General features: G+C 38.4%; 1 protein-coding gene and 1 long non-coding RNA gene across 7 annotated transcripts in view; one reads left to right on the forward strand and one right to left on the reverse strand.

The window, feature by feature from the left end:
- Nucleotides 1-12,456, reverse strand: part of PDE10A (phosphodiesterase 10A) — a 590,195-nt gene that overhangs the window by 247,658 nt on the left and 330,081 nt on the right. The gene's annotated exons all lie outside the window — the stretch shown is intronic.
- LOC140635569 (uncharacterized) overlaps nt 1-12,456 on the forward strand; it is a 32,737-nt gene that overhangs the window by 7,145 nt on the left and 13,136 nt on the right. For 3 of the 4 annotated variants that reach the window (XR_012032919.1, XR_012032918.1, XR_012032923.1), the window contains exon 3: nt 8,956-9,037. The exons of the other annotated variant lie outside the window; for it this stretch is intronic. This is a non-coding gene — a long non-coding RNA (uncharacterized lncRNA). The remainder of the gene's footprint in view (nt 1-8,955; nt 9,038-12,456) is intronic. 4 annotated transcript variants of the gene reach the window in all.

The following is a 12,456-nucleotide window of genomic DNA, read 5'->3' on the forward strand; positions in this document are numbered from 1 at the left end:
TTCATGTAATTAATTACTCGAATACCAATTCAAAGAACATGTCCCAAAAACTGAGGCCAGGCAGATGCAGTGCGGAGAGAGTTTTATGTACATGACATTTATCTCCACACGACTTCCAGAGTCTCTGGTGTCAGCTGAATTTACAAAGCACAGATGGGGGTCACCCGAACATTACCTCTGTGAGCGTTAGGAGATCATGCCAAAATGCCTGTCATGTCAGAGATTTGCTCTATTATTCTGTGGAGTGATTTTAATTCAAGTATTGCTTTTCTGCCATAAGTGATAACTCACAAGATTTTTAAAAATATTTTATTTATTAGAGAGAGAGAACACTCGAGAGAGCACATATGTGCAAGTGGTGGGCAGGAGGGAAGGGCAAATATAGAGAGAATCTCACGTAGACTCCCCACTGAGCGTGGAGATGGACCCAGGCTTGATCTCACGACCCTGAGAACATGACCTGTGCTGAAATCAAGAGTCAGACGCTCAACTGACTGAGCCACCAGGTGCCCCAACTCACAGGACTTTTACAGTTCCTACTGTGAACACTGCATCTACGCTGTGCACTAACCTCATACACACCTTCCTCTTATTTAATTGCTTTATAAGCAAGTGGCCCTCGAAATGATTTAACCTTTATGTGTGAGAGAGATTGTAAAGCAAAAGAATGATGGCTGCATGAGAAGTCAGAAAAACTTCCCTGGCTTGAGCCCCCATCCTTAAATTCCCATTTGACTTTTTTTTTTTAATATTCTGTTTATTTATTCATGAAAGACCCGGAAAGAGAGGCAGAGACACAGGCGGAGGGAGAAGCAGGCTCCCTGTGGGGAGCCCAAACCTGGGACTTGATCCCGGGACTCCAGGATCATGCCCTGAACTGAAGGCAGATGCTCAACCACTGAGCCACTCAGGAATCCCCGGTTTGACTTTTAACAAGAGGTGTGATTTACCTTATCTAGGCTTGTCTCTCATACTATGAGTTCTGCCAATCGAACTTCAAGCTCTCACCTGGAGCTTTCTAATGGGAGCAGCTGAGAGCCCAAATCAGCACTAAAGTCAATCCTAATACTGTGCCTAACCCCTTGGCTCCGCTTCTACCTCTCTTCTGAAATGGTGTTCTTTCCACAGAATAAAATCTCAATGTTTGTTTCTCAACTCTTTCAACTGCAAAGAGTTATTGGGATAAAAATCCCAATTCATAACTAGTGAAGCAAAAAACAAATGAACCCCCCCCCAAAAAAAAACAAACAAACAAACAAAAGGCATGAAGCTGTCACCTGGTGCAATGGTTTCAAACTTTGTGTGAAAAAGAAACACAAGACTGTTATACTAAACCATTGAGATTTTCAGGGTACTTGTTACTGCATCAAAACTGAGCCTATCCTGACTGCCAGGCTCCCTGCACATGACTGACCACAGGCTCACCCCTGCTTAACTGCAACAGCGGACGAAGAAAATTGCCCCCCCTGGTGTCCTGCCAGTCCTGAGGAAGGGCACTGACTGGCATTCCTGGGGTTGAATCCTTGGGCCAGATGATGGGACACTATGAAGTGCCAGCCCCAAATCACAGGCTTTCTAACACAGGTCTGCTACCAGGAGGGGCGTGGGAAAGACAGAGCAGCAATAATTACTCACCCATAGGATTCTTTCTCTCTAAAACTAACTTCAGCTCTGAGTAAATACCCGCTAGTCTATCAGCATCATTAGCACAGCCACGATGGGTTTTCATTTCCTTCACGAAAGCAAAGAGAAGAAAATTCCCCATAAATATTTTTTTAAAGATTTATTTATTCGTGATAGACAGAAAGAGGCAGAGACACAGGAGGAGGGAGAAGCAGGCTCCACGCCAGTAGCCTGACGTGGGACTCGATCCTGGGACTCCAGGATTGTGCCCTGGGCCAAAGGCAGGCGCTAAACCGCTGAGCCACCCAGGGATCCCCTCCCCATAAATATTAATACAGTTTTCTCTAAGAAAGCCTGCCACAGTGTTTGTATTAAACAAATCACTTCTGTTTGATACAACTCTAAGTGCAGCAAGGATCATGTATAGATCTTTCCCAGCCCATGAAGACTTGCCAAATTCTGTTAGAAAATTATACAGCCCTCACTAATTGCTGCAGACAATTTCAGTTGGTTTCCAACATCAGATACCATCTTTTCCTGCTTCTTTTACACACTCCTATACCTGCTTCTCCCTAGTACTGAACACACACATAGTAAACATGCAAAAGACAATGCAAATTTCACTTAGGGTCTCAAAAATCACCATATACTGAATATTACCATTAGGAACAAATATCTACACAAGATAATTCATGCCAAATTACCCACTATAAATTTAAAAGCAGACCAAATGAGATTTATATTGCTCAAGGAATAATAGAAAGTAGTTTTTGATGTGAAACATTTTTCTATTTCTCTGAACTATGGCAACCCTCAGGGAGGATCTTTTCATTCCTGCCCCAACCCAGCACATGTAAACAAACATCAGGTGTACTCTCCTTATCCACATTTGCTTGTGAAACTATCTTCACATTAGGAAATGATGTGAGAAATAAACCTTATGGTTTTGTCCCATACCAAGACGAATGCTAATTAAAGTATACATTAAGAAACTACTAAAATAGCCCTACAAAGCATCTGTTTCAGCAAGAGAGCCACATCTCACTACATTTCTCTCATGAATAACTATAAAAATATCTAAGCATCCACACATCAAAAACTTAATCTGAACATTTTAGCCAGTAGGACATAAAGTCAAACAGAATGACATAAGAACAATCAGCAAAGTCCTTCATTATATTTGAAATCAGAAACAATGTTTAAAGATGAAAATGCATTCAAATCTGATACATAGTATATTGAAAAATTCAAACGAAAAAGGACGTTTTCTCTTAGGAGATAGTTGCTCTTTTATATTTTAGTAATTCTCCTTTATATAGGCATACTTTCAAATGAAAAAAAAAATCTCTCACTTTATTTTCGTTCCTTGTATCATGTGGTGAAATAGAAGGTAACATTAGTTTCCCAACAGAAGCTGCCTTTTTAAGGGTAATTTTATATATTCTTTGTGTACATTCAGATTTTTTAAATGTATCACACTCCATAACTCACGTAGTCAATAAACTGAGAACTTAGTTGATTATAGCCAAGAAGTTGCCTATTTGTAGACACTGTGGAAGTCCAAAGAACTGTAAAGTAGAGGTTATAAAATTTATTATTATCAGGGCTGTGAAATTACCTGAGTCAGTATGTAAGCTCCTTAACCAAACAAGAATATAAAAGTTAATTTTATATATTCTTTATATTCTAATATTTTAATTAACATCTATACTTCAACCCTTATTTCTCTTTTCAACTTCAGGCCCTACATTAACTACTAATACCACTTATCATTTCTATTCATTTATCCAACAAATACTTCAGTTTGAACTGAACTCACCCCTAAGCTGGCCCTTCTCCTGGGACCCCTTTCTCAATGCTCATACCCTGGAGGTTTTCCAGGGTTCCCAGCCATCCTCCTATCACTGCCACATGCAACCACAAACCCCAGTTGTGCTAATTATGCCATACACACATCTCTCAGGTGCATCCACTCTTTTCACCCCTTGTGTCAGTTACTAGGTCCTAAGCATTTGTGGATTATTTCCCCACTCTGCTAACTATTTGGCCTTAAACTATGCCCCTCTAAACCACTGTTCATAAATGCCAATGTAATCCTTAAAATGCTAATTTAATGTTATTCTTCATACTCCTTAAAAACCTTTAGCCAATTCTCATCACTTGAAGAAACCAAAACTGTTAAAGAACAAAGCCCAAAGTTTGGGCTAAACAAATGATCAGTGAAACTAAGAGCTGGTTTGTTGAAGAGATAAACAAAATTGGCAAACCGTTAGCTAACTCACCAGGAAAAAAAAAAAAGAGTACTCAAAATCAAAAATGAAAAAAATGTTACAACTGATACTAATCCTTCTCAAACTCTTCCAAAATACAGCCAGCATTACCCTGATACCAAAACTAGACAGAATTTCACAAAAAAAGAAAATTATAGGTCAATATCCCTGATGAACATAGATGCAAAAATCCTCAAAAAAAAAAATTAGCAAACTGAATTCAACAATACATTAAAGGACCGTTAACTATAATCAAGTAAGATTTAGTCTAAGGATGAAAGGATGGTTCAATATCCACAAATCAGTCAATATGATACACAATAACAAAATGAAGGATAAAAATCATATGATCACCTCAAAAGATGTACAAAAAGCATTTGAAAAAAATCAACCTTATGGTTCCATTTATGATAAAAACTCTCAACAAAATGAATATAGAGGTAGAGGGAATATACCTCAACAAAATAATGGCAAATTATGACAAGCCCACAGCTAACATACTTGAGAGTAAAAAGCTGAAAGCTTTCCCTCTAAGATCAGGAACAGACAAGGATGTCTACTCTTACTAGTTTTATCCAACACAGTATTGAAGTCCTAGCCAGAGAGCAGTTAGGCAAGAGAAAGAAACAGAAGACAACCAAATTGGAAGGAAAAAGTGGAGCACCTGGCTGATACAGCCAGTGGAGCACATGATCTTGGGATTATGGGTCTGAGCCCAACATTGGGTATAGAGATCACTTAAAACTAAAATTGGGGCATCTGAGTACTGAAGTAGGTTGGGCATCTAACTCTTGGTTTGGGCACAGGTTGTGATCTTGGGGTCATGAGATTGAGCTCAGTGTGGAGTAAGTTTGGGTTTCTCTTCCTGCTTTCTCTCCCTCTCTCCAACCCTCACCCCCACTCATGCTCTCTCTCCCTCAAATAAACGAATATATTTTTTAAAGATTTTATTTATTTATTCATGATAGAGAGACAGAAAGAGGCAGAGACAGAGGCAGAGACAGAGGCAGGCTCCATGCATGGAGCCTAACGTGGGAATCGATCCCAGGACCCCAGGCTCGTGCCCTGGGCCAAAGGCAGGTGCTAAAACCACCGAGCCACCCAGGGATCCCTAAACGAATATTTTTAAAAATAAAATCTTTGGGTAGTCTGGGTGGCTCAGCGGTTTAGCACCGCCTTCGGCCCAGGGTATGATCCTGGAGACCTGGGATCGAGTCCCACGTCGGGCTCCCTGTATGGAGCCTGTTTCTCCCTCTGCCTGTGCCTCTGCCTCTCTCTCTCTCTCTCTCTCTCTCTCTGTGTGTCTCTCATGAATAAATAAAATCTTTTAAAAAATAATAAAAATAAAAATAAAATAAAATCTTTAAAATAATAAAATAAATAGTTTTTAAAAGGAATAGAAGAAGTAAAATTCACTATTCGCAGATGATATGCTGTTGTACATATAAAATCCTAAAGACTTCATCAAAAAACTGTTAGAACTAATAAATGAATTCAGTCAAGTTGAAGGATGAAAAAATCAATATACAAAAATCAGCTGTGTTTCTATACACTAATAACAAACTACCAGATTAAGAAAACAATCCTTTACCACTACATCGAAAATCATAAAATACCTAATAAAGTTAACCAAAGAGGCAAAAGACCTGCATATTGAAACTACAAGACATCAGTGAAAGAAACTGAAGAGAACATAAATAAATGGAAAGATATTCTGTGTTCAGAGTTTAGAAAAATTAGTATTGTTAAAATGTCCATACTATCCAAAGCAGTATACAGATTCAATGCAAACTCCATCAGAATTCTAATGGTATTTTTCATAAAAATAGAACAGTCCTGAAATTTGCATGGAACCACAAAAGACCCTGAATAGCCAAAGCAATCTTGAGGACAAAGAAGAAACCTGGAGGCATTATACTCCCTATATTTCATGCTGTATTACAAAGTTGTAGTAATTAAAACGGTATGGTATTGGTGTAAAGACAGAAATGTCAGTGGAACAGATTACAGAGATCCCATAAATAAACCCATGCATACAAAGTGAATTGATTTGTTTCAAAGGAGTCAAGAATATATGACAGGGAAAAGACAGTCTCTTCAATAAAGGGTGCTGGGAAAATTGGACAGCCACATGTATACAAAAGAATGAAACTGGACCACTATCTTAAATTATACACAAAACTTAATTCAAGACAGGTTAAAGATTTGAACATTTAAGATCTGAAACTATAAAACTTCTAGAAAAAAAACATAGGTGGTAAGCCCCATGATGTCAGTCTCAGTGAGGAGTTTTTTTTTTTTAAGAGTTTTTTATTTTTTAAAGATTTATTTATTTATTTATGAGAGAGAGAGAGAGAGAGGCAGAGACAGAGGAGGAGGGAGAAGCAGGCTCTATGCTGGGAGCCTGACGTGGGACTCGATCCCAGGACTCCAGGATCACGTCCTGGGCCAAAGGCAGGCACTAAACCACTGAGCCACCCAGGGATCCCCACAGTGAGGAGTTTTTAAATCAGTCACCAAAAGCAAGGCAACAGAAGCAAAAACGAACAAGTGGGATTGCATAAACTCACAAGCTTCTGCACTGCAAGGAAACCATCAACAAAATGAAAAGGCAACCTATTGAATGGAGAAAATACTTGCAAACCATATATCCTATAAGGGGTTAATATTACAAATATATAAAGAACTCTTATTACTAAACAATAAAACAATCTAATAAACGGGCAGAAGAGGACTGCCTGGGTTACTCAGTCAATTAAGCATCCAACTCTTGATTTTGGCTCAGGTCATGATATTGGGGTACTGGAGATTGAGCCCGACAGCAGGCTCAGTGCTCAGTGTGGAGTCTGCTTGAGATTGTCTCTCTCTGCCTTCTGCCCCTCACCCACCAGCTCATGTGCTCTCCCTCCATCTAAATAAATAAATAAACTGTCTTTTAAACAAACAAACAAATAAATAAATGGGCAGAAGATCTGAATAGACATCTTTCCAAAGAAGATACGGATGGCCAACAGGTACATGATGCCCAACATCACTAATCATCAGAGAAATGCAAATCAAAACCACAATGAGATGTTATCTTGCACTTGTTAGAATAGCTACTATCAAAAAGACAAGAAATAACAACTGTTGCCAATCACGTTGAGAGAAAGAAACCCTTGTGAGAATGTAAACTGGTGCAACCGCTATGGAATACAGTATGGAAATTCCTCCAAAAATTAAAAATAGAACTACCATATGATACAGAAATTCTACTTGTGGGTGTTTGAAAAATATAATATGCACCCCCCTTGTTCATAGCAGCATTATTTACAACAGCCAAGACATGGAAACAATCTAGGTGTCCATTGATGGATGAATGGATAAAGAAATTGTAGTACATATATACAATAGCTTTAAAAAAAATGACATCTTACCATCTGCAGTAACATGGATAAGCCTCGAGAGCATTAGGCCAAGAGAATTCAGTCAGAGAAAGAGAAATACTGTATGATCTCCCTTATATGTAGAATCTTAAAAACAAACAAACTCACAGACACAGAGAACAGACTGGAAGTTGCAAGAGGCAGGGGAGTGAGAAATGAGTGACCTGTTTTTTGTGGGTTTTTTTTTTAGCTTAAACAAAATGAATAAAAATTTAAAAATAAGTAAAGTGCATCTCTGGTACATACAAAGATAACTAAGTAACAACTAATATGGCTTCTAAAGGCCTAATCCAAAATCACCTCTTCAGCTTCACCTCCTACCACTCAACTCCCTACTATATAACTCCAAGCACATAGACCTGGATAGGCGATGGGTGCATCTTATGCCTGACCTTGACTCTTGCAGGACAGCTTCCCTTCCAACCTACCTCCATCCCAACCTGGTTAAGGCCTGCTAATCTAAGCCTCCCTCGAGAGCCTTATTGTGACTAATTTCTGCAGGTTTTCCCCCAACACACCAAGCCTGGACCAGGCATTGTCTGATAGTCTCTCTGGAACAGATACTAGTTTTATTTTGTTCACTATTATATTTCTAGCACTTAGGAGAATCCCTGACACACCGGAGGCATTCAGTAAATATCTGAATTAAATGAACTGGACTGAAGAAAAGATGTTCAAAACCCTGTGCAGATTCAGTGATCAAACAAATTCTCCTGATCAAACAAATAAGGAATGCCACATGAGGAACTGTTCACTGTAAAGGGTAGGGATTGTTCACTGTCAAGAATGGGATAAAATAGAAATCTAAGCAAAGTGTTAAATTCATTGGACAGATTTTGCAAAAACACATATAAAATCAACAGTGCAATTCCATTATTTTAAGAAAAAGCAAATTTGATAAGGTAGCTAATTGTCACAACAATTATGTGAACCCTATCATTTTAAATGTCAGTTTTCTAAAAACATGCTTTATTCAGATACTTTTAACAAATTCTGTTGAATATTTCCAATACCAAAGTGATGAAGATAAGTTTGGATATGTTCCGTTATGTGACAAACAGAAGCAAAAGGCAAAAATTATCAGGCTCTGATGAAAGCAATGAGATATTATCACTTTGTTGGATTTTTTTAAAAAAGAAAAAAATTAAAAGGCATTAGATTTGTGAGTCTGATATTCTTTTATATATGATAGGTATCAAAATACTTAAAGCTTTATCTTAAAACTCCTTTTAGCAAAGCAATATTCAGCTTAGGTTAATTTTATTACGTGCCTGCTCAGTTTATTTTACTAAAATGCAAGTGTCTTTTCACACTTCTGCTCTCTGCCAGCATCTCCCTTAGCTTACCCCATTTCCCTGTTTGTGGTCACTTTCATTTTCTAGTTCCTGTGATCTAACCCCATGTTCTTGTTGGGTTTGCAGCATTCCAGGGGAATGTATGAATCACACCCTCAAGACCAATGGGGAGGAAAATAAAGCGAAACCTATTTTCATTGATTCCCATTAGATATTTTAAAATCCTGATTTTTGCCCACAAACTCCCAATTTTCTTCCTTTAGTTTTATGCCTGATTTGCAGTTTGGAAATACTGGCTTTCTAGTAAGTTGCTTGGACTTACATTCCTGTTTTTCTTTCCAGCTACACATGAGGATTTTCCAGGTCAGCTGTGTGTGATTTGTCCCTATCCACTGACACAGGACACAAAGTTAACAGAACTAATGTAAGCAGTGGCTGGTATGCCCACTCTCCTTACCCAAAACCCTATCAGGAACCAATTTATAAAATTATTCTGAAAATAAGTGTTGTTTTTAGCACAAAGCCTAGTTTCAAAGGAGCAAAACTTTCCTAATCATATTTAGCAAGGAAGCAGCATAAGGTTCCAGAGAAAAGCTTTCAATAGCCACAGCGGCAAGACCTCAGGACAGAGCTGCCCCTTGGCAGCCACAGTAAATACTTTTTTAAAAATCATTACATTTCTTCCCCAAGTGGCTTTCATTCCTTTAGAGCAGCATTTTCTTTAGGCAGACAGCCTAAAGTGGGTGGATCTTCTGTGGAGTTTCCTAAAGTTTCTTTGCGTTAACAACTATTACAATATACAGGTAAGGTGTGCAGAGGAGCCAATGTCATTGCTGCGTGCACTTGGCTTGGGCGCCGAATTCATGTCCTCCTAGGAAATTATTACACAGCCACTGAATGTCAAAGACTAGCTTCCTTCTAGCACAAATGAATTTTGTTAATAGACAACTTATTACAATCCATTTCTTTCTTCTCGGTCCAACCATTCAAAATACCCTACAGTTTCCTCCACAAATAACAGAAAAACAGTTGATTTCTAAACAACAAAGAAAAAGGCATACATGATGCTGTGCTACCACCAACATTTTCACAAAAATTCCCACAACTCTTTATACAAATACTTTAGATCATTTTTTCAATGATTTCATTGAAAAGGAATATATTTCAATTATACTGGCAGACATCTCTTGAATGTATGCAGACAGTCAATGCTATGCTTGTATTAGATGCCTAGAATCAAAACTAAGGGCATGACTTCAAGAAAGGGAAGAAGAAAGAAAGGAAGAAAGGAGAGAAAAAAGAGAAAGAAAGAAGAGAAAGAAGAGAAAGGAAGGAAGGAAGGAAGGAAGGAAGGAAGGAAGGAAGGAAGGAAGGAAGAAAGAAAGAAAGAAAGAAAGAAAGAAAGAAAGAAAGAAAGAAAGAAAGAAAGAAAGAAAGAAAGGAAAAGAAAGAAAGAAAAAGACGATGTATCTTAGTACTAGAAGTACTTGTAATGACAAGAGATTGACAATTTCTCAAAAGCATTGAGATGCTTTCTCAAGTATGGTTACATTTACATCAAACTGACTTGCAGGAGAAGCTCTGGGAGCACAGCAAGCCCCAAACCTTGAAGCTTCCCACAGAAGGAACAGTTCCTTCCCCAGTGTTGACTCCATCAGGTATGCTGGGCCCCTGCAAAGGCAAAATACTGAAAGAAGCGGTGCCTTGAAATCAGGAAGCGGTCAGCTTTATGAATTACAGTATCTACTGCAGGGCCACACCTCTTCAATTCAACAGGAACAATTTAAAATGAGCCTTTACATCTAATCAGCTGCCAGCCAGGAGTACAAAAATAGGGGGAGGAGAGGAACAGGGAGCCCCTAGCAGTGCTGTTTGGAAATTCTGGTGCCAGGAACAGCCCTCCCGCTTGCTAGGAAGGAGGGTTTCTTGGGACATGGGATGCTCTGAGGCAAAACTGGGAAAGTCCCAGGCCAGCCAGGACCCATTCATCAGCCTTCCCAGGACAGATATGACTAGGGGATGTGATTTAGCCAAGATAAGAGGCAGCCAAACACAAAATCAATATTTTCTTATTGGTTAACACACGGTGTTACATTACATTTCAGATGTACCATCTAGTGATTCGACAATTCCATACATTACTCAAGCTCATCAGGATTAAGTGTCCTCTTAATCCTCTTCACCCATCCCCCCCAGTCCCCTCTAATAACCATCAGTTTGTTCTCTATACTTAAGAGGCTATTTTTTGGTTTGTCTTTTTTTTCCTTTGCTTATTTGTCTTGTTTCTTAAATTCCACATATAAGTGAAATCACATGGTATTTGTCTTTCTCTGACCGACTTACTTCACTTAGCCTTATAACCTCCAGCTCTACCCATGTCCTTGCAAATAGCAAGATTTCATTCTTTTCATGTCTGAGTAATATTCCATTATATATGTATACACACACACACACACACACACACACACACACACCTCATCATCTTTATCCATCCATCACTCAATGGACATGTGGGCTGCTTCCATAATTTAGCTATGGTAAATAATGCTGTAATAAATGTAGGAGTGCATGTATCCCTTCGATTTAATGTTTTCATATTTTTGGGTAAATACCCAACTAGTGCAATTACTGGTCTGTATGGTAATTCTGTTTTTAACTTTCTTTTTTAAAGATTTTATTTGTTTATTTATGAGAGACACAGAGAGAGAGGCAGAGACATAGGCAGAGGGAGAAGCAAGCTCCCTGCAGGGAGTCCAATGCAAGACTCCATCCCAGGACTCTGAGATCACAACCTGAGCCAAAGGCAGATGCTCAACCACTGAGCCACCCAGATATCCTTATTTTTAACTTTTTGAGGAGACTTCATACTGCACCAGTTCGTATTCCACACCTTCACCTACATTTGTTTTTTCTTGTGTTTTTGATTTTAGCCATTTTGACAGATGTGTAGTGATACCACATTGTGGTTTTAATTTATATTTCTCCGATTTGATAAGTAGTGTTGAACATCTTTTCATGTGTCTGTTGGTCATTTGGATATCTTCTTTGGAGAAATACTTCTGTTCCTATCTTTTGCCCATTGGATATCTTTTTAAATTGGATTATTTGTTTTAGAGCTATTGAATTGCATAAGTTCTTTATATATTTTGGATACTAACCCTCTATTTGATATGTCATTTGCAAATATCCTTTCCCATTCAGTAGTTTGCCTTTTAGTTTTGTTGATTGTTTCCATTGCTGTGCAGATTTTTATTCTGATGTAACCTCAATAGTTTATTTTTTGCTTTTATTTCCCTTGCCTCAATGGACATAGCTAGAAGTTTTGCTATGGCCAATGTCAGAGACATTACTGCCTATGATTTCTTCTAGGATTTTTATGGCTTCAGGGCTCATGCTTAGGTCTTTGATCCATTTTGATTTTATCTTTTGTGTAATGGTGTAAGAAAATGGTCCAATTTCTTTCTTTTGCATGTAGCTGTCCAGTTTTACCAGCACCATTCATTAAAGACACTGTTTTTTTTCCCCCCCACTGGAAATTCTTTCCTGCTTTGTCAAAGACTAACTGACCATACAATTGCAAGTATATTTCTGGGTTTTCTATCCTATTCCATTGTTCTATGTGTCTATTTAGTATTATACTGTTTTGATTACCACAGCTTCTTTTTATACCTTAAACTCTGGAATTGTGATACCTCCAGCTTTGTCTTTATCAAAATTGCTCATAAAATCAATCTTTTTTTAAGATTTTATTTACTTATTCATGAGAGACACACACAGAGAAAGAGGCAGAGACACAGGCAGAGGGAGAAGCAGGCTCCATGCAGGGAGCCTGATGTGAGACTC

The sequence above is a fragment of the Canis lupus genome, chromosome 1, assembly GCF_048164855.1.
Source record: "Canis lupus baileyi chromosome 1, mCanLup2.hap1, whole genome shotgun sequence".
Classification (NCBI taxonomy): Eukaryota; Metazoa; Chordata; class Mammalia; order Carnivora; family Canidae; genus Canis; species Canis lupus.